General features: G+C 48.2%; 1 protein-coding gene across 3 annotated transcripts in view; it reads right to left on the bottom strand.

The window, feature by feature from the left end:
- TSPAN11 (tetraspanin 11) overlaps positions 1-1,983 on the bottom strand; it is a 64,706-nt gene extending 62,723 nt beyond the window's left edge. Inside the window, exon 1 of one of the 3 annotated variants that reach the window (XM_065942708.1) lies at positions 1,682-1,983. The gene's annotated coding sequence lies outside the window, so the exon portion shown is untranslated. The remainder of the gene's footprint in view (positions 1-1,681) is intronic. The other 2 variants (XM_065942692.1, XM_065942683.1) reach the window with 2 other exon arrangements.
- Between the last annotated feature and the right edge of the window lie 19,180 nt (positions 1,984-21,163).

Genomic DNA, 21,163 nt, shown 5'->3' with positions numbered 1-21,163 from the left:
GGTATGAAGGTCCTGGCCTGCCTGGAGAAGGCTCTCTGTACAGTGCAGCTGCTCCAGGGCTACGAGGCGAGGACCCATCGAGCCAGCTGTCCTTGGTTACTGCTGAAGTGTCCACACCTAAGGGCCTGCCCTACAAACCTCACACTCCAGAGGATCAAGGCCGGCGCCAGGCACACACTCTCATCTCTGGAACACGCAGGGAAACAACGAAAAGATAGGTCCTTCCACTGCCCGCAGAGCGGGCCTCTGAGGGTCGCTCCATCGTGTCCGACCCTTTGAGACCCCACGAACTGTAGCCCTCCAGTCTCCTTTGTTCATGGGATTCTCCAGGCAAGAATACTAGAGTGGGTTGCCATTCCCTTCTCCAGGGGGATCTTCCTGACCCGGATCAAACCTGGGTCTCCTGCAGGCACTCCCCAAATCCTCGACTGGAACTGTGGCCCTGGCCCTCGGCCTGTGCCGTCAGAGCCTGCCTGCTGCCAAAGCACTCTCCCAGGACTCAGCCCACTTAAGCAGCCAGCCGCCTCGAGAGGTGGGCAGGACAGCAGTCATTAGACCCAAAGCAGTGGAGCCCCAGGATGACAGGAGCGGGGGAGATGTCACTGGTTCAAACTCAGGTCTCGAAGGTCACCTCTAATGCAGCTGCCCACAGCTGCCCACAGCCCCGGTCTCTCCCCACATGTCCACCTACCCGAGACGTGTCCCCGAGAGTCCAGGAGCTAGAGGGCCCTTGCGGTTTTTCCAGAAGCTCTTCCCTCTCCAACTCTTTGCAACCCCATGAACTGTAGCCTGCCTCTGTTCATGGGATCCTCCATGCAAGAATACTGGAGTGGGTAGCCATTCCCTTCTCCAGGGGATCTTCCCGATCTGGGGATTGAACCTGTGTCTCCTGCACTGGCAGGCGGATTCTTTACCACTGAGCCACCAGGGAAGCCTTACCCCTCCACCCTGCCCCATAGCGCGTGCCCACACGCAGAGACCACCAGCACTCACCCCTCGCCCTCGGATCTGAGACCCAGCTCGAGATGCCTTCCTGAGCCCCCTTCATGTTCTCCAGCCAAGTCACGTGTGTGGACACAGAGTTGGTGAAAACAACACACCCAGAACCTTCCGCACCTCCTGCCCTTCCATGCAAGCCAGCCAGCTGCACGCACAGGAAGGGGCAGGCCACGCGGGTGACAGGCCCCGCAGGGCCCGGTACCCCAATACACAGATGTGCCCGCGGACTTGTGGACCACCCTGCCCAGCAGACAGACGACTCCTGCGCGGAGAACAGTCCAACGCCTGGAGGAGACATGCCAGCAGCCCGCATTGAGTGAATTTTGCCTGGTTACGGAGCCAAGGACCCTTCCGTGCTAGCTGGGATGGCCCGGGACCTGTCACCTTGGGTAGCACATAAGAGCTGCCAGGAGTCAGGGTGGACAAAGGGAGTGACGTCTGGAGCAGGGACAGCGTGCACTGAGCTTCCTTCCAAGACACAAAGTGCATACGGGCAATCTCGGGAGGACAGCTGGGGACACCAGCTGGGGACAGGGCTGTCTGCACTGCGTGCCCGCCCCATCCTGCCCCTCCTCTCCAGAATGGGCCGCGGCGCTGGGCCCCGGGCACCCCCCACTCCAGCCCCCTCCCTTGGAGTCCCTAGCGGCCGCCGGGCCCCCTCCCGCGCCCCCGCCGCACTCACCGGCTGCGGGCTCCGCAGCGAGGGCCGCCAGGGCCGGGCCGGCTGGGGGCTGCAGGGCTGGCGGGTCAGCACCGCAGCCGCGCTCAGCCCCGAGATCGAGATCGGCACTTCCTGCGGCCGCGCCCCGCCTCCCGAGCGCCCACCCCCGGCCCCTCCAATGCCAGGGCTCCTTCTCCCGCCGCCCCGCCGGCTGCCGGTCTTTGTTTGGGGTTGATCTTTCTCTCGTTCGGAGAGCGGGGGCGAATCCAGTGGGAATCAGGGCAGCTGGGCGGCGGCCCCGGGGTCCCTGCGGGGAGCGGGTACGAACGGATGGACGGATGGACGGATAGATGTCGGGCGGCCTGCAAGTACCCACTTGGGCGTCCGCCAGGGCTCGTTGGCCCCACCTACCCCGGGTCGGCCTCTACTGGGGCGGGAAACCGGCAGGGTCCTGGGAGAACTTGCCCGTGGGGGTGGGGGTTGCCCAGGGACTCCAAGAACCAGCCCTTCTTGTCACAAAGATCCTCCCTTCCCTCCTGCCCACCCCCCAGAGCCCCGCCAACAAGGACGACCCCATCACTGCCCTAGCCGTCTGGGAGTCTCGTGTGCTGTCAGTTTCCCATTCCGCGCCCCGCCCCGCCCCGTCCCGTCCTGGCCCCTCGCAGGGGCAGAGCTGCCTAAACTGGATCTAACCCGCAGGGCGAGACAGCTACTGCCATTTCCCCAAGCAGCAAAGGCCAGAACTTATCCAACCCGTGGTCTCTTAAGACTTGACCACAGAGAGCCGGGTTACCCATTTGCCAGACTGCTGGGTCAGGGAATACAGTCGGGGGAGAGCTGACAGGCCTCCCAGGACAGTGAGAGGTGGACAGAGGGGAGGTGGAGTGGGGGGGTCTCGGAAGGAGATGATGGCCGTGGTCCCTATAGAGGAAGACCTGAAATGGGGGCGAGTGACTGGGGAAGATGCAACGGACAGCTCTCTAGAGCTGTGGGGGGATGAGGGGGAAGGGGGTGTGCAGCTGAAAGTGGAGGGGGCCGGTCTCAGAAAAGAGGCCTCCGTGGCGCTGGGGGTGAGGGAGCCAGCCCAAGGTTTGGAAGCTGAGTTGCAGGATGAGTGTAGACGGGGCAGAGAGGGCCTGGCTGAAGACAGACCCCAGTCTAAGCGGGAAAGGAGTGGGTGAAAGAAACTGTCCCAGCTGGCGGGGGTCTGCACGGTGCCAGGGGTCACATCACTGGAGTAGGAGGTGGGGGGGAGGGCAGGTCCTGCAGGGCCCCTCCTCCAGGGATGCTGAAGAGGAGGCGGCATTAGACTTGGCGATGAGTGCATCTTTGGGGGCTTCTGAGAGAGTCTCTTTGCTGGAGGTGGGGGGGAAGATGAACCACGATCCCTCACCTTTCAGTTCAGTTCAGTTTAGTCGCTCAGTTGTGTCCAACTCTTCGCGACCCCATGGACCACAGTATGCCAGGCCTCCCTGTCCATCACCAACTCCCAGAGTTTACTCAAACTCATGTCCATTGAGTCAGTGATGCCAGCTAACCATCTCATCCTCTGTTGTCTCCTGCCTTCAAGCCCTTTAGGGGCATCTACACCCACTCGAGTGACCTGCTTCTGCTCCGGAGGCCTCTGAGGCCATCCGGGCTCCCAGGCTTCCTGAGGGCTCAGCTGCTGGGGAAATGGCATCCAGTTCAAGTTCACTGTCTGCCCGGTCTTGTTCTCTGGCTTTCTCACAGTCATGTCCCCAAGAGTCCCTCCCATTGACGCTGGGCTGTCCATCTCTGTGCACAGCCTGTTTTCCAGAAATCCACCCTGAGACAGAATGTCAGTGAGAAGGAAGAGGTGGTGGACTGGGCAAGGGAGAGGCTGTGGACCCCTGGCACTGCACTTGGGGTGAAGGCTGAGCCTGTGGTGGGAGAGAGGACAGGGCAGATGGAATATGAGGGCCTCTCCCTGACCTTCCATGGCCTCTGGGGAGGACTTTGACCTCTGGGGAGCACCTTAACTTCTAGTGAAGTGACATAGATATGCCAGAGAAGGTAACGGTAAAGAAAAAGCCCTGAGAAATGGGTGGGAGGAGATATAGAAGGTAGTTTCAAAACGGTGGAGGAGAGAAGAAGGAGGAGGCTTGAGCGGAGAAGAGGCTGTGGGGGTAAGGAGCAGGAGACGTGCGTGCTCATGGAAATTAGTGTTGTTGAAACAGTAATTAGTAAAGAGAGGGCTGGAAAATGTCCCAGAGGGACCTTTTAACAATATGAGAGGACCAGTGACAAATGAACCTCTGGGCCAGGCTGTCCGCTTTCCAGCACTGCCCCTGGCAACATTAACATAGAGAGTAGTGAACCCATGGAAATGTGATACGCAATTTTAAATTTCCCAGTAGCCGCATTAAAAAAAAATGTAAAAAAAGAAACAGGTGAAATGACTTTTCATAATACATCTTATTTAACACAGTGTATCTAGAATGTGATGGCTTCAGGACACATCAATATAAAAAGTTATTAAAGAGATATTTTAGATTTTCTTCCTACTGAGTTTCCAGCCCTGGTGTGCACTGTACACTCACAGCCCCTCTGAGTTCAGATGCTCCCTCTTCACTGGAGATGTCTGCTTTGCATTTAGATTTCATAAAATTTAAGATTGAGAAAGTAGATTTATAAGCCTAAGTTGCTTGACACATACTTATGCTTTTCAAAAACCAAATCGAATGACCAATTTCTCATTTTTACTGATTTATTTTTTGGTCACACTGTGTGGCATGCGGGATGTTAGTTCCCATACCAGGGAATGAACCTGCGTCCCTACAGAGGAATTGCAGTCTTAACCACTGGACTGCCAGGGAAGTCCCTCAAATGGTCAGTTTTTACATTTATTTAGGTTAATTAAATTAATTGAAATAAAACATTTAGTGCTTTAGTTGCACTTAACACATTTCAAGTGTTCAGTAACCACACGTGGCCCGTGTTCCCATACCAGGCTCGTGGTTATGAAATCCTAGACTTTAGTCTTTGCTTTGTCCTCACCTTCTTTGAAAGAATGGGCCCCTGGTCCCCTCCAGGTGCTGCTCCACCAACAAGAGCCTGATCCATTCCATTCTGTTTCACAGGACACGCTTGGAGAAGATGGCAGAGTGGCTGAGGATCCAGCCCCTGTGGGGAGGGAACTGGGCGTCGGCTTGGACCACTTTGGTGAGGAGAGATAAGTGAGATGTGAGTTGGACATATTTCATTCCCATTCTCCTCCCGTGTTCATGTGAAGAAGGCCATGGTTTCCTGGTCAAGCCAGCTCCTCCGAAGGCTCTCCTTATGCAGGCCAGGACCCCCCTGTCATAGCTCCCCACACTGGCCCCCCGAGTTCTGAGCACTGAGTCACAGGCGCTTGGGCTTGGCTGCTGGGTCCTGGCCTTGGCTCCTGCATCTGAAAAATGGGAAGAATAGTCCTTCATTTGGGCTTCCCTGGTGGCTCAGTGGTAGAGTCTGCCTGCAATGCAGGAGACACGGGTTCAATCCCTGGGTTTGGAGGATTCCCTGGAGAAGGGAATGGCTACCCACTCCAGTATTTTTGCCTGGGAAATCCCACGGACAGAAGAGCTTGGTGGGCCACAGTCCACAAGGTTGCAAAGAGTCAGAAACGACTGAGCGACTGACTAGACAATCACAACAAAGTCCTTCATTTGGGAGAAAAACCAGTAGGGACTGGTGAAACCCCCAACAGGAAGCTACAGTGAAGGAGGAGTTTTAGTCCCAGATTGGAGTCCTGTGTTCCTCATCCTGGGCTGTCCCAACGGCGCTAGTGGTAAAGAGTCCGCCTGCCAATGGAGGAGACACAAGAGTTGTAAGTTTGATCCCTGGGTTGGGAAGATCCCCTGGAGGCGGGCATGGCAACCCACTCTAGTATTCTTGCCTGGCGAATCCCATGGACAGAGGAGCCTGGTGGGCTACAGTCCATAAGATTGCAAAGATTTGGACACAACTGAAGTGCCTTAGCACGTGCACACCTCGTCCAGGCCTGCCCTGCGTTCTCTGCCCCTGGCTGGAGACTGGCAGCTTCTGCTTCCAGTTGGCACTCGGCACTGTTTGCTGCCTTATGTCTGAGCGAGACGGATCACAGGGTGCTGGAGTGTGGGAGTTGTTGAAACTCCTTTAGAGATGTAAAAAAATAATGCCACTTAGACGTCTTTCCTTAGATCTAAAATGACTGTCACCTATTGCTTGGAGGTGCAGGGTAGATCTTGTGGGGTCCCCTTCATGTCAGCATGGGGCTTGATATCCTTGTTTTCTGGCAATGGTATCCATGTCCACTCCTAGAGATGGAGTCACAGAAAATACCTTATTATTTGGGTGGATGCTTACACACACACACTAAAGAGCATGATCTGATGTTATTGGCATCCCCACCCCCGGGACATTTGGTGTATCAGCCTAGCGTTCAGGTTGGACCCTGAACCGTCACAGGTCAGGAAATGTAAAACCTGGCTTTCTCCATCCTCCAGGACAAGCCTGTCTTCCCAAACAATTTGCAGTCAGCACCCAGGAGGGTTGCAAGGAAATGAAGTTTCCCTTGACAACCTCTCCTCCTGCTCCCTGACATGCCTGCTTGTTAAACCACAGTCCTGATGTGGCCCCGATAAGAACTCCTTGTGTAGACTCTGAGAGCCCTTTTCAGGAAAAATAGCCATGTTCCTGCAGGTGGACTCAACCAGGTGGAAAGCACTCCCCTCTTGTGTACAGCCTTTAGCTTGTGTGACAGCCTGGCCCCTCATCTTTATTTAAAATCAGGAGAAACTCTTCTTAAGACTCTTTCTACCCCCAGGGTGAGGGAACTGGTCTTGGTTTCTTCACGTGACAAATAGCATTAAGTAGCCTCTGGTGAGCCTCTTCCAAAGGGACAGGAGAATGACAAGATATGAAATATTGATCAGCTTGGTTTCAGCCTGCGTTTAACTGTGAGCTTAATGACCAAGCTACTCTTTTTTGCAACAACTCTTGGGGCTTAATAGGAGGTGGTAACAAAATGATTGTGGCACCAAACCTCACGATCTCAGGGATAATTCCCAGGACAGAAATGTTTCACCAGGAGTAGGAGTTTTTCAGCGGTTGCGAGGCACACTTCCAATGACGCCAAGAACATTAATTGCACTAATGAGTACTTGAAATAATTATTGATTTTCATTAACAGTGTCAGAAGCATTGCTTAGACTGCTTGCCATGCTCTTGGCATTCTTCACGAAGGGCTTTACTGCCTGCTTCTTTTCCAGAAGAAGAATATTTAAGGCAAAACACAGAAAAACGTGTCTAGGGTTCAGAAAACATAAGGACTGACAGCTGAGCAAATAATACCAGTGACATGCGAAGTGACACAGACTATTTGCAGCTGGATGTTTTTAGTATGCATAGCACATGATGCTAACCCTCTTTCCTCCTTATTTAGAAGTTCTCCAGAGCTTGCTTTTATAATGGGGACATAGGATTTCCCGGCGTCAAAGGCCATATGCCAGGGAGGAGGAGAAACCTTTGGATAAACATGACAAATATTCCCGGAGCATTTATGTCATTTAAGATTAATCTTTTTGGAAAAGATTTTTTAATATTTTTAAAATTAGAACATCTATGTATGCTGTTCGTAAAAATTCAATTAATATAAGATAATAAAGAAAGCAAAATCACTTGAAATCTTAGCCATCAGAGGGAATCACTGGATTATTATGTCAGTACCCTTTCCGTAGTGTGTGTGTGTGTTTGTGTGCGTGTGCATGTGTGCACACTTGTGTGTGTGTGATTGTAACCTGATTTATTTCTCTTTCTTCTTCTTTTTAAAAAAATATTTCTTATGTATGTGGCTCTGCCGGGTCTTAGTTGCAGCCCTTGGGATCTAGTTTCCTGACCAGGAACCAAACCTGGGCTCCCTGCACTGGAGCATAGAGGCTTAGCCACTGGACCACCAGGGAAATCCTTGTTTCTTTTAAAAATATGTTCTAGTCACTGTTTTATGTCAATGAAATTAAGAATATATTACATCACCTTTGATGTAATATATGAATATACAACAATTTACTTAACCAGTCTTCTATTGATGAATATTTAGAGTGTTTTTAATTAAAAATTTCACAGTGTAGTTATGAAACATTTTTTCACATATATTTTGGCCTGCTGCTGCTAAGTCACTTCAGTCGTGTCCCACTCTGTGTGACCCCATAGACGGGAGCCCACCAGGCTCCTCTGTCCCTGGGATTCTCCAGGCAAGAACACTGGAGTGGGTTGCCATTTCCTTCTCCAATGCATGCATGCATGCTAAGTTGCCTCAGTCGTGTCTGACTCTGTGTGACCCTATGGACAGCAGCCCACCAGGCTCCTCCGTCCACGGGATTCTGTATGCAAGAATACTGGAGTGGGTTGCCATTTCCTTCTCCAATATTTTGGCCTACTTATTCAATTATTTCTTTATAACAGATTTCTAGAAATGGAATTGAAGAAAATACCAGTTTTTGTGAATATATGTGTATTGAATGTGGGGCTCCCCAGGTATCGCTAGTGGTAAAGAATTAGCTGGTCAATGCAGGAGATGGAAGAGACGTGGGCTCAACCCCTGGGTTGGGGAGATCCCCTGGAGTAGGAAGTGCCAATCCGCTCCAGTATTCTTGCCTGGGAAATCCCATGGACAGAGGAACCTGGCAGGCTACAGTTCATGGGGTCACAAAGAGTTGGACACGACTGAGTGACCTAGCACACGTGTACTGAATATATATATAATATATATAATATAATCCATGGAAAATGTTAGAAGAATATCTTTAAACTTAATATAGTCACTACTTTTTGAGAGGGGATTGGCACTGGGGATGTAATCAAAGAGGAATTGACCAAATCCATGATGTTTTTGTTTTTCACAAGAAGAAAATGTCTGTGTAACTTTACATTGCTAAAAATTAAAAACAACAGCAACAAACAGGGCAAGATAAAGTAGTTATCAGCTGAAAATCACACATCATTGGAAGTAAAACTGTTCATTTTCTTCTATTGAAAAAAAAATTCTTCTACTGAAAAAAAATAAAAGTTTAAAAAAAGAAGAGTAGAAATGGGATATATAAATTATAAACTGTTAAAAGAGAGAAGGGAAACACAGCAACTAAAAGGTGACTAATACAACAAAAGCAAGAAATGAAAAAAAGAAAAGAAGCAATAGGAAAGCCCTGTGAATAGAAAATACAAGTTTACCAAATACATCCTTGTATTCCAGTGCTCACAATTTGTGTGCTTTGGTTAAAGTGTCTGTTAAAAGGTTGTGCCTCTCATATTGGGTAACAAAACAAAATCCAGGTGTATGTTGTTTAAATGGGGACACAAAAGTATAAGACAGAAAGTTGCAAAGTGAAGAAATGGAAACGCCCACCATGGGAAATAGGTGTGCCATTATTAACGTAAGATAGAATGGAATTTGAAGCCAAAAGAATTAATGGTCCGAGAAGAGGGTTTTGTTCTGCTTTGGTCTTCTGTGCTCATAAATCTTTGTGCACAGTTTCAAAATGTATAAGGTAAAAATGACATAAAGGGAGCATTTGACTTAGAGATTTTACATTCTTTTTTTAATTAAAAAATTTAAATTGAAGTGTAGTTGATGCGTATTATATAAGTTACAGGTATAATACAGTGATTCACAGTGTTTAAAGGTTATACTCCATTTATACTTATTATAAAATATTGGCTATATTCCCCATGTTATGCAGTATTTCCTTGTGACTTATTTTCTACGTAATAGTTTGTGCCTCTTAATCTCCTACCCTTCTATTGCCCCTCCCCTCCCCCCTCCCACTGGTAACCACTAGTTTGTTCTCTATATCTGTGAGTCTGCCTTTTTTGTGTTATATTCACTAGTCTGTTGTAGTTTTTAAATTCCACATATCAATAACATTGTACAGTATTTGTCTTTTTCCTTCTGACTTGTTTCACTTAGCATAATGCCCTACAAGTCCATCCATGATGCTGACTTGGAGACAAAATTTCATTCTTTTTTTATGTCTGAATAGTATTCCATTATATATAAGATTTGACCCTAGGTGCCAAAATGGAGTTGGGGACCGCTGACTTAGTATAATCATCTCTAGGACCATACAATTTTTGAAAATGGCATTAATCTTGTACTTTTAATTACTTCATGCTCATTGGAAAATACATTAATCCCTTGATTATCTGGCCCAGCACTTAGAATCATGGATGACACAAAGAGGCTTGTCCTTCATTTAATGCTTTGCTGGTGCTGTCTTGAAATTCTCTGTAATTTTCTAACAAGAGGCCCTCATTTTCATTTTGCATCACTGATCCTGAACATGGGCTTCTGTTCGGCAGAGCTGGGCCCTGGATATTTCTGCAAACTACTCATTCCCCACTCAAGTTAAAGATGCAGGCTTGTGGAATCGCACTCATCCCAAAGAAAGTGCCATCGTATGTCTTCAGACTAATCTTCTGTTTTCTGCAGGGTTTGGGGGGGGCATTGAATGGAGGGGAAATAAAAGGAACAGAGCCACATCGTTGATTTTCTTTCATGAGCTGCTTCCCCTCCCCCTCCTACTCCCTCCTTTACTCATCCCCTCTCCGCATCCAGCCACATCACAGCCTACAGTTAGGATGTACACAAAGCTTGCTCTTTCCTCTCACATCTGCACAAGGCTCTCCCCATCCTGTCTGCTCAGGAAGCTCCTACTCGGTCTTCAAAATTGTTTGCATTCTCACCTCCTTCAGGAAGCCCTCCTTGACCTCTTCAGGTAGAACTACATGTCTTGTCTTCTTGATCTGAGGTCTCCAGTAAGAACTGAATCAAGGAGCTAGAATTCTTTTCTTTACACCTCTTTCCTGGTAGACTGAAGGTTTCCAACCTTTGTGTATGTGTGTGTTTCCTCATTGGTGTGTGTGTGGCACCCTGTGGCATTAAAATACTAAAAACACATTAAACAAGTCGAGAATAATCATAGCACAGTCACTGCTGCAGTGTAACTGGGTCCCACAGCGGCTATAAAAGCTCCCACTCTATCTATCACTTGGTCCCCATTAATACCGGTTTGCTGCTCTGAATATGAGCTCTTGTATATTTTAAACATTATGGTTTCTTATGTTCCAATAAACACCATGCTGGCTTGAGTTTACAGCTCTCACCTTCTCAGAGCTGGCTTGCTCCTCCCTCCACTGTCATGGGACTTTTTGGGTCTGTGTTCCATTTGAAAGACATCATTAACATGCGAATCCCACGGGAGCAGAAACATCTGCTAGACACTGACTGTTAAGTTGTCAGCCCATCATGACCTTCCAGCTCAGAGGCAAGATTGCTTGCTGCATCAGGGTGCTCATATGAAGAGACAGAAGGGGACCAGTGGCCGGCCCCATCTGTCCACCAGGCTACACTGGCCCAGAGGGGCTCCCCTAGTTTGTGTAAAAGGTGCAATTTGGACTAATGGGTGCTCTAGCTCAGGACACCCCAGGGTGCTACAGTCAGTCAGCTGGAAATTGCTGAAGAGTGAGGACTGGGTTCCATTCATCTTTATTTCTCTAGCTCGGAGCACAGCCGGACAGTAATAGACCTCGATACCTGTGGGATAAATTATGAAACCAGCCAGAGGCTCTGCTGACAGCATAGATCATGATTTGGGCCCAATCTAAAATGTGGTTAATGTAAATTTCCCAGATCCGGTCTGCTGGGGGCAGTGGCTCTTAAGCCTGTTGGATACACTCAGGTGATGCGGTAAGTTTCAGCAGCACGGCCCTGGGCAGACTTTGCAAAGACGTCTTTGGGGAGTCTGTGCCTGGGGTCTGGCCCTGGTCCCCTGCTGGGGGATCCGGCAGGGGTTGGGGCTCTTCTGTGATGCTCTCTGCTGCTCTGCTCCCTGGCTGGTCTGGGAGTCTGTCTGCCAGTCTGCTGTGGGGCTGCTGAGGCCATCTGTGCAGCAGTCAATTCTGGGGGTTCACGTGGGGACTCCAGGGGCTGTGTGCTTGCTCCCGCACACCTGGTGGACTCGTGGCCGGGATTCCTGGTTTTCAGGCTACCCAGGTCCAATTCCTGGATAAGAAACCAAGCTCTCTCTTCAAACTGCTCACTGCTGTCCTTCCGAGAACACTTTGATAAGCAGTGCTGGTTCTGAGGATTATCTGCGTGCTTCAGAAGAGCTTGGAGTGCCTGGGGTGGGCAGAGAGGATAATGGGGGTAAGAGAGTGAATTATTGAGCAAATATAAGCTTGAAGAGAGAGTGAGGAGAATGAGGCAGGAGAGCCATGGAAAGGTGTCATAGCCGTGGTGGCCCTTGATCATCATAAAGGCACCAGGGATTTGTTCTCGGATCCTTACAACCTAAAGGAGTCCCCTCCCCCACCCCAATCTCTTCTCTGTCCTTTTCTTTTCTAGCCCTTATTATAAGTTATAACGGTCTATGCATTTGTGTGTTTTTCCTTGTTTAGTGTCTGTGCAGACCATTAGATGCCAAGGTCCTTGAAAGCAGGGGACATACAGCTTGTTTGCTCCAAGACCCAGCAATGTCTGGCTACGTACAGCAGACTCTCAACACATGTTTGATGAGAGAATGAACGAGGATTTATGTTCGTTTTAAATATTCATGAGTCAGGTTTGGACAGTAATATGAACTGAAATGCCATTGACCGTGGAAGAGCTGCAGCTTATCTCTGTGAGTACCCATCGTCCCGTGCATGCTGATTTTATTAAGACTTTTTTTTTATGTGGATCAGTTTTAAAGTCTTTATTGAATTTGTTACAACATTGCTTCTTTTTTTATGTTTTGAATTTTTGGCCTGGAGGCCAATGTGAAATCTTAGCTCCCCAACCAGGGATGGAGGAGGATGAAGGAGGAGTTTCGACCACTGGACTGCCAGGGAAGTCCCTGGTGCATGTTTAAATCAATTACAATTATAAGCCCATTTTTGGGGGATCATCAATGACTTTTTTTTAAGTGCTGAGCCAGATAACCAAGAGATTAATGTATTTTCCAGTGGATGTGAATTCATTAAAGGTACAAGATTATTTTAGATTTTATGGTTCCTCCTATTTACATCATTGTATAATTAAGGATCCCATCCTAGACACAGTGATTTGTAGAGTGTCTCACTTTCATGTAGAAAAATGGTGCTAAAGGAGTTTTCATTTTGCTCCTTTGACATGACTGTGTCAGGCTGGTAAGAGTCTTTCAGAGTCACAAAGGACTGAAGCAATCAGGATGCTGTCCATATGTAGATTAAGTGATGGGCATCCCAGAGTTGGGCAGTGCACAACCTGCACAGCTGTGCCGTGCGGCCTTGTGAAAACTCCAGGTTCACAGCTTAATGAGGACATGACCTGAGGACGGCTGGCCCTGCTTGAGGACTCAGCTGCCTCTTTGTATTCTTGCCCCTTCTCTGCTCTTTCCCCAGCATCCAGAACAATCTTTCTAAAGCTGAAGTGAGAGCATAGGCTCAGGTGCAAACCTTGCAGTGACTCCTCACTGTATGGAGAACAAAAGCCAAGCCCCTCTCCCTGCCCTTGGGCTGCATGGGACCTGCCCTTGGCCTCCTCTTCCTCCTGTCACTTTCTTCTCTTCCAGAATCAAGCCCCAGTGGCCTCCCTTCTTTGGTAGGGTAGCCAAGCCCTCTCCCCGTCAAGGCCTTCTGTCCTCTGCCTGGACCGTTCTTCCTCTAGACCTTCACCTGCTGCTTCTTTCTCATTCTTCCCCGTGTAAGTGTCACCTCCTTCGAGAGTGCTTCCCTGATCCCCGTTCTCAAGTGCAGCTCTGGGTCCTTTTTACAACCTTCCTGTCTGCCACACAAGGATATAAGCTGCATGAGAACCTAGTCATTACCTCTTGTTGGTCGCCCCGTTTCCAGAACAATGCTGGGCCTGTGGTCCTCCCTCTGGAAATATTTTTGTGCAGTTGACGAATGGAAATCCACAAGATAGCTGTGGTGGGGGCGACTTCTTGTCCTGGCCCTGTGAGTGACTGTCGTCGGAGAGCTTGAAGATCATGCTGGAAACGGCAAGTGGCCTAGAAGCTGTGATCTGAGCCCTGGCTCCATTCCTTCTTGTTACCATTCAGGGCCTCCATGTCCTCACCTGTCTCGGGAGGGAACCGGATTGGCTGGTCTTGTGCTGGCCATGTGCCGGACATCTCCATGATTCCAGAGCACTGCCCGCCCAGCACGTGCAGAAGAGAGGAGGTCTTGGGGTCCTAGGGCCCCCGCAGTTGCAATACCTCCTCTTTCCATGGCCTCCTGATGTGCTGCTTTCTGGCCTAAGCAGAGAGGTACACAGTGGCAACACGGGGGAGGCACTGAGTCATGCTGCAGAGGGGATGGGGTGCAGGCGGCCTGGGTTTGTGTCTCAGCTCCTTGCTTCCCAGCCAGTAACCCTGAACACGTCCCTAACTTCTCCGAGCCGTAGTTTTGGCAAATAGGAACGCTTCGACCCTGCGTGCAGATTCTCAGGAAGATTATGTGAGTTACTCTATGAGAAGCTGAAAGTAAGTGAAAATGTTAGTCGATCAGTTGTATCTGACTCTTTGAGATCCCATGGACTATAGCCCACCAGGCTCCTCTGTCCATGGAATTCTCCAGGCAAGCATACTGGAGTGGATTGCCATTCCCTTCTCCAGGGGATCTCCCGAGCCAGGGACTGAACTCATATCACTGGCGTTGCAGGCAGATTCTTTACCATCTAAGGCACCAGGGGAGCCCTATGAAGGGCTGAAGAGAGATCAACTCCTTTCCAGTTGCCTGAGAAAGCTGGGCATATCCATGGGATGGCTGGATGCCCAGGATGCCTGGCTCATTCCTGCTGAGGCTGGAAGGGGCTGCAGGGCTGAGAGTGCCCAAGAGTGGGCGCAGGAGATGGGCTGCACTTGGTGGGGGAAAAACCAAAGAAACCATTTGTGAGCAAAGTACAACAGTGTGTTTATTTATTTTGCACCAGAAAATAAATAGGTGTATAAGCTTGTGGAGATAGTTCTGCAGAATCTTGTGTGTCTCCCTCTTCCCTGGGCAAAGCTCATTTGCATTCCTAGAGAGTGTTGGTTGCCACGTTCCAAGAAGTGAGGCTGTTTAGTGTGCTGGCTTCCTCACCCCAGCACAGAAGTCATGCCTTTTTGTTTGTGTGTAGAGGTAAAGAGCTGCTGCTTGGGCAGCTTCTACTATTATACATGGCAGAGGCTGGGCTTGTTATTATGCTATGTTTTCAAATTAATTTTTATTAGAGAATAGTTACTGGATGAAGCACGAGCTGGAATCAAGATTGCCGGGAGAAATATCAATAACCTCAGGTATGCAGATGACACCACCCTTATGGCAGAAAGCAAAGAGGCTTTTTAGAGGCTTTTTAGAGCCTCTTGATGAAAGTGAAAGAGGAGAGTGAAAAATCTGGCTTAAAACTCAGTAGTCAAAAACTAAGATCTTGGCATCTGGTCCACCTTCCCAACCCAGGAACTGAACCCGAGTTTCCTACATTGCAGGCAGATAAGATCATCTATACCATTTTCTAGATTCCGTATGTACACATTAATATATGAGATTTGTTTTTCTCTTTCTTACTTCTCTCTGTATGATAGTCTCTAGGTCCATTCACGTTGCTGCAAATGAAACTATTTCATTCCTTTCTATGGCCGAGTAATATTCCATTGTATGTATGTATCACATCTTCTTTATCCATTCTTTTGTTGATGGACATTTAGGTTGCTTCCATGTCCTGGCTATAGTGCAGCTCTATTTACAATAGCCAGGACATGGGATAGTTATTTTACCCCCTGGAGCAGACACGACACGTTGGCTCACTCAGAACCTGGGAGCCTAAAGCTTACCTTTCCAGCACACAACAGATGGCCATGAGACCCAGTCCTGGTCAATAATATAAAAGTGGACATTTATTGGAAGGAACATCTCTTCCTAGCTAAAAAGACAAAGTTTCCAGAAGAAAAAACCTTGATTTTCCTTCCCATGTCTCTTTTCCTGCCATCTGCAATCTGGATGTGATGGTCGAAGGTGCAGCAGCCACCCTGCAACCATGAGGCAAGGCAGGAGGGTGAATGCCCCCAAGGTAAGAGTGTAGCTCCTGAGAACACGTTGTCTTTCACTGAAGTGCAAACCATATTTTAAGACACACCTTTACTTAAGTATCAGTAGGAAAGAGATGTGCTCACTGCTAATGAAACCCTGGTTTATTGGTAAAGCACAGTCAGATTCCCAAGATGTTAAAATGTGAAAAAGAGAAAAGTGGGCCTTCAGGTCGATGAATATGGAATAAGTATCTGAGCCCTGGAATATATACCTCTAGATTCATGTGAGAACAAAGAACCCCTATTTCTCTGGGGCCTGGTTGGCAGGCTTTCTGGTATTTATGGCATCTCCTGTTGTTCAGTTGCTCAGTCGAGTCTGACTCTTTGCAACCACGTGGACTGCTGCCTGCCAGGTTCCCCCGTCTTCCACTGTCTCATGTAGTATGCTCACATTCATGTCCATTGAGTCGGTGATGTTCTCTAACCATCTCATCCTCTGCCACCCTCTCCTTTTTCCTTCAGTCTTTTCCAGCATCAGGGTCATTTCCAGTCAGTCGGATCCTCTCATCAGGTGGCCACAGTGTTGGAGCTTCAGCTTCAGCGTCAGTCCTTCCAGTGAATATTCAGGGTTGATTTCCTTTAGGATTGATTGGTTTGATTTCCTTGCTGTCCAAGGTGAGATGGGTGTTAATATCTGTGTCTGACTAATGAGGACAGAGAACTGCAGAGCATGCAATCCACACACTGGAAGTCCACTGCACTTGCCGCCCTACCTGCCCTCCTCCGTTGTGTTTTTGGCGCGGTAAGTAGCCTTCACGGTACAGCTGAGACAGAGGATCAGCAGCCCTGCAGATGCACCCCGGGCCCCTTCCCCCTGTTTCTGAGGACCTTCCCCTGTAACCCTTGAGGACATGATGTTTGATCCTGGGAATGGGGAGCCAGGACGTCAGAGTCCGGGAACTTCTGTCACCAGATTTCTTAGTCATTTGGGTAGTTTTCCTCGTCCTTTCTCTCACTTTTCTCCTCTGTGCCCACCTCACCCCCTACTAAACAAAAGCACAGGCCTTGAGAAAGTTCCATGTCCGGATAGAGAACATTCATGGTCCCCCTGGCTGGCTGACATTTCTTTCCAGTATGTGGGCCCTGAGGCTGCATATGATAAAGGACATTTGCAGAAGAGCCTCTGGAAAAATTCATCAGCTGCTTTCCTTTGCCTTTGAGGATAGTCCTGGAGACCCTGGATGGAGGGAGGGGGCTCAGGACTCTGACCAGATGGAGAATCAGTGTGTGCTGATAGCTTAAGGAAGTGTCCTCACCTATTTATTTTTGAATTTTATTTATTTATTTTTGGCTGTGCTGGGTCTTCATTGCTATGTGAGGGCTTTCTGTAGTTGTAGCAAGCGGGGACTGCTCTCTAGTTGCGGTGCACAGGCTTCTCATTGCTGTGGCTTCTCTTGTTGCAGAGCGCAGGCTCTAGGGCCCACGGGCTTCAGTAGTTACAGCGCCTGGGCAGTCATAATGGTGCGCGTGCTTAGTTGCCCAGCAGCCTGTGGGATCTTCCCAGCCCAGGGATCGAACGCATGTCCCCTCCGTTGGCAGGATTCCTAACAACTGGGCCACCAGGGAAGTCCTCACCTATTTATGTATCATTTTTGACCAGCTACATGGCTGTGGAATCTCAGTTCCCTGACCAGGGATCGAATCCAAGCCTGCAGTAGTGAGAACTCAAGAATCCCAACCCCTGGACTGCCAGGGAATTCCCGAAAGTTTCCTCATCAAACTCTTGATTTCTGTTTCCTGAAGCAGACGGCGGGGGGAGGAGAAATTGTTGATAGGATGTCAGCGTTAGGTAAGAAAGAATGAGCTTTTCCAGATCTCTGTTATCCCATCCGGAAAAGAAGTTGAGAACGGTAGGGGCAGATTAAATGAGAAATCGGTCACGCTAATACCTTAGAACATGATTTTTGAGAGTGTGGTTCATGGAATCCCTTGAAATGCCCAAGAAGCACATTAGGAAGAGAATGGCTCCTCTGGGAGTGACTCCTGCAAAACAGGCCTTGCATGAGCCAGGGCACGTGGGGGCACCCAGGCGGCAGCCAGGCTGGGGGCAGGCAGTGGTTTTGCTTGACCTGTGTGGCCGGCCTGCCAGCTTTCCCTTGGGCTGCAGGGAGGGTGGGGGTGGGCAGGGCAGGGGGCTCTGTGCCACCTCCCTGGCTCCCAGGAGAGGCCGGAATGGAGCAGTGGGTCAGTCCTAGAGGGATTTTCTTCTCTGATACGAGGGGGAAAAAAGATAAATGATCTTCTGAGAAAATGCATGAGAGCAGGCCCCGTCTGCACCCCAAGGCCCACAGTCCAGCCTGCTGGCTGGAGAACTGCCCTTTAGACCCCTTGTTTGTGCTCAGCCAGAAATTTAGTCCAACGACCGGCTGGCCAGGCCTCCCAAACCACAGAGATGCCGGAAGACACGTGATGAAGGCCCGCAAACCTCACAGGAAGCCTCCAATTGCAAACACATGTTCCAGACTGCTGACTCTGTGCGAACAGATCGGATCTCCAAGTCTGTCGGGGAGGGCTGGGGCCTTGATGTTTGAACGTGTGCCAGGCTGAATGGAGCCTCTGGCTTCAGAGGAGTTTGGGCTGAAAGAGGTTTCTTTTGGTAAACCGGCCTGCATGGTAATTCTTTTCCTTTCTTCTTCCTGCGAGGGGAATATCAGTATGTGTGTGTCTTGACCCCTTGTGGGGTTGTTGGCTTTTTCCCTCTTGTTCACCTGCAGGGCCTGTTGTCATCTTTCTCCAACACCCACCACAGGAATCTGGGCTTCCTGGTGCAATGTTTAAAAATTAAACTTTTTACTTACCAGCTCATTTTCGTTCCACAGGCTGTTGTAAGAAAAATGCAGAGAGAGTCCAGACCCTGTTTACTGGTTTCCCCCATGGTAGCATCTCGCAGAACTATAGCCAGTATCACAAGGAGGATGTGGAGGAGAAATATGCTAGTACTTTCAAGATGCAGAGCATCTTAATGCAAGGGTCTCTGCTGTTATCCTTTTATGGCCACGCCTTCCCTCATCCCTCCCCTCCTACTGTACCCCTCAGTTACCCATGGCAACCGCTAATCTGGTCTTCACTTCTATAATTTTGTCATTTCAAGGAAGCTATATAAATGGAATCATATGTTCTGTAACCTTCTGGGATTGGCTTGGTTTGCATCCTAGGCATAATTCTCTGGACATTCATCCAAACTGTTGCATATATCAATAGATCCTCCTTATTGCTAAGCAGTATTCCTGGTATAAATTTGTCCCCGTTCATTCATTGAAGGACACCTGTGTTGCTTGCAGTTTGGGGCTGTTTTGACGAAAGCTGCCAGAAACAGTTGTATATGGGTTTCTTGTGTGAATACAAGTTTTCGTCTCTCCAGGATAAATACCCAGGAATGCAATTGCTGGGTCATGTGATTGTTGCATATTTAGTTCTTTTGAACAAAACTTCAAACTGTTCTCCAGGGTGGCTGTTCCGTTGCACATGCCCCCCGGCCACGTGTGAGTCATCGTTTCCTTACATCTTCACCGGTGTTTAATGTGGCCTCTACTTTTTGACCGTGGTCGTTCTGACCGGGCTCTATGATGTCTTGCTGTGACTTATGTTTGCATGTTCCTAGTCACCGGTGCTCTTCACTGTCTTCTCATAGGCTTAACTGCCACCTGTATAGCCTCCCTGTTGAAATGTTTCTTTGTATTTCTGGCCTATTTTTCTAATAGGATTGTTTGTTTTTTACTATTGAGTTTTAAGAGTTCTGACCTCTTCTGGACACCAGCGCTTTGTCAGATACGTGGTTGGCAAACATTTTCTCCCTGCTTGTGGGCTGCTTTTTCGTCCTCTTGACGGGATCTTCTGCAGAGCAAAAGGAAGGAAGTTGCTTAAGATCTGATTCCCGAAATCAGCAGGATTTGCTGGTCTACTGTACTTCTTCCCCAGTAAAATAAGCCTTTTTTGGTCTCTTGCTTTCATTTATTCTGAGTGAATTAGCAAGACATTCTCCAAAAGTCTGGCAAGTCTTCCTAGATTATGCCCACAGTGACCGTGTCTCCCTACCAGCTGGAGGGAATGTAGGGGAAAATGAATAAATTTACTCTAGTTTTGTATGACTGAGAAAGGGATAAGAGATGAAGAGCGTGATTCAGCCATATTATTTTGCTATTTCTAAAAGAAAAACTCCTCATTAAAGCAACAGTTTAACTATTAGGGTATGCCTTAATTACAACCCAGAGTTTACAGTTCTTAAGAAAAGATATGATTAGTACAAAATTAAAATATGGCAGTGAGTATAAGTTGTCTTCCTCAAGTATTGCTTTTAATTACTCCATATCTAAGCTCTGACTTTCTTCATGCTTTTTTATTTTCTCAATGATTCTAGGCATTGTAAAGCTATTTTGCTTGTGCAAGGCTTCCAGGAGGCAAAACCAGCCACTGAGAGCTTTGGAATAGACACATCCTTAAGGAAGCAATTCCTGGGGGCATTTCTACTTTGCCTGTATTGAGAGTTATTCATGACTTACCTCTCCATCCCTTTGCCTGTTCATCCATCCACCTATCCATCTCTTCCTCTATCCCTCCATCATCCCTTCATCCCACCATCCTTCCATTATCCATCCATCCACTCAGCTATTCTTTAATTCAACAATGAATTGGTAAACACCTACTTACAATGACCCTACTATATTTTACATGCCTTAACATTTAAGAAAGAATTCATGTGGTTTGTCAGTTTTTTGATTATGAGATTTTTTCCTTTGGTAGGTTATAGATTCTTTAAGCAGGGACAAGAAAGGCTCTTGTTACTCTTTCTGTACCAAGTGCCTGACACAGAGGAAGGTACTCAATCAACGTTTGTAGAATTGGATTATCCCTCTGACAGCGCCTGCCTTCTCGTCAAGCCTCCTGAGACAGGCAGTCCTTTTCCCTTTTAAGTTTCCTGGGATGTTAAAAAAGCATAGAGAGACACTAATTTCATCAGAGTCTGAAAGAGGATGCAAAAAAAGAGGAAAATAAACCAGGACAGAGTTCACACAAATAATCAGAGAGTGTCACTGTCATGATTCCAGAAATGTGGACTGACTTATCCCAGCCCCTAAGAAGAATTTGATTGCTTCATTATGTCTAATTACCATCCTCTCAGCATCCCATTTCTTATTGCTATTCCACATATGGATCTTATAACTGTCCTGGTTTATGGGTAGAAAAACCAAACCTCAGCCCAATGGCCTGGGGGCTGAGCCACCGCATAGGGAAAGTCAGGAACTGAGATATAAGCGATAGAATAGGCATTGTTAGGTTTTAATAGTTTCCATCAAGCTGAGATATAATCATCACCAGCATATCATATTTACTATTTATGGAGCTCTTATTAAGTGCCAAGAACTTGATAAGCATTATCTTTTCTCCAAAAGCTTTACTTTGAAAAAAATTCCAAACCTACATTTAGTAGTAATATAAAATG

Source organism: Muntiacus reevesi, chromosome 1, assembly GCF_963930625.1.
Source record: "Muntiacus reevesi chromosome 1, mMunRee1.1, whole genome shotgun sequence".
NCBI lineage: Eukaryota > Metazoa > Chordata > Mammalia > Artiodactyla > Cervidae > Muntiacus > Muntiacus reevesi.
This window is presented reverse-complemented; position numbering and strand designations above follow the sequence as displayed.